Raw genomic sequence first — 1279 nt, 5'->3', positions numbered from 1 at the left:
AGACCAACAATGGCGGGAAGCCCCTCAGACCCGGGCCCCGGGCACCTGGTGGACAGATCTCGGGCACCAGCAAGGCAGGCTTGCATCTGAGGGCACGGACGGCCCTAGGATGGTGAGGCCATGTCTGAGGCTGAAGCCAGCACGGCAGAGCCGAGCGCTAGGTCCGGGCTTTGTGCTGCATGGGGTCAAATGACTCACAAACCGGAAAAGGAGCGTCGTTGGCTCTGACCTTCAGCTCGACCCCTGCGGGGACCACGATGGGCCGGAAGGACAGCGAGTGGGGCAGATGGGCGTGATCATGATGGCCGGCACGTTGGGGTGGATCATGGAGGCCCCGGCCGCGGCCGCATACGCCGTGCTGCCCGTCGGGGTGGACACGATCACTCCTGACAGGGACAGGCGCAGGCGTCACTCCCGCCCGAGGGACGCTCAGGGCCCCAGGACAGCGCTGCGGGCCTTACCGTCGCCCTGCACCGTGGTGATGAGGTGTCCATCCAGGTAGACGTCCACGTTGGACAGGTAGGAGGAGGGGCCTCTGTCAATCACCACCTCATTCAGGACCTGGAGGGGATGACAGCATTGCACACTCAGGGTGGGTGGGGCCGCACAGCTCACAGACACCGCTGTCCCACCCAGCTGGGCTCTGCGGAAGGCCCTCACCCCTGGGACCCAAGTCCCCCCACCCCGGGCCCCTCACCGAGGCCGAGGTGCCTCCACTCACCTGGTACTGCATGGCCTGCTTCCCGACATCCATGTCCAGGCCTGCAGCCCGTGAGCCATTCTCACCCAGCCCGTTGTGCACCGCGGTCTTCCCCGGAGCTCCTTCACCACCCTGACCTTCAGCCGGCTCCGAAGAACAACAGCTGCGTTCCCTGAGGTCCGGCAGGAGTCAGAGGGCACGTGTCAGAGGGTGTCAGCGGGAGTCAGAGGGCATCAGTGGGAGTCGGAGGGTGTCAGAGGGCGTCAGTGGGAGTCAGAGGGCGTCGGAGGGAGACCGAGGGCGTCGGAGGGCGTCAAAGGGCATCGGAGGGTGTCAGAGGGCGTCAGAGGATGTCAGAGGGCGTCAGCGGGAGTCGGAGGGCATCAGAGGGCGTCGGAGGGAGACAGAGGGCAGCGGAGGGCGTCAGAGGATGTCAGAAGGTATCAGCGGGAGTCGGAGGGAGTCGGAGGGCGCACGTCAGCAAGGCCGGCAGGGTTGGAGCCCAGCCCAGGGAGGCCGGCGGGGTCAGGGTCCCTTTCTGCTCCCAAGTTGACACTTCTGTGCTTTTTTTTTTTTTTT

General features: G+C 65.6%; 1 pseudogene; it reads right to left on the bottom strand.

Moving 5' to 3' along the window:
• Positions 1 to 8: 8 nt before the first annotated feature.
• On the bottom strand, positions 9 to 872 carry LOC108525974 (NAD kinase-like; annotated as a pseudogene).
• Between the last annotated feature and the right edge of the window lie 407 nt (positions 873 to 1279).

The sequence above is a fragment of the Rhinopithecus bieti genome, unplaced genomic scaffold (assembly GCF_001698545.2).
Source record: "Rhinopithecus bieti isolate Rb0 unplaced genomic scaffold, ASM169854v2 scaffold_50880, whole genome shotgun sequence".
Classification (NCBI taxonomy): Eukaryota; Metazoa; Chordata; class Mammalia; order Primates; family Cercopithecidae; genus Rhinopithecus; species Rhinopithecus bieti.
Note: the sequence above shows the minus strand (reverse complement) of the source record. Positions and strands in the feature narration are given on the sequence as shown.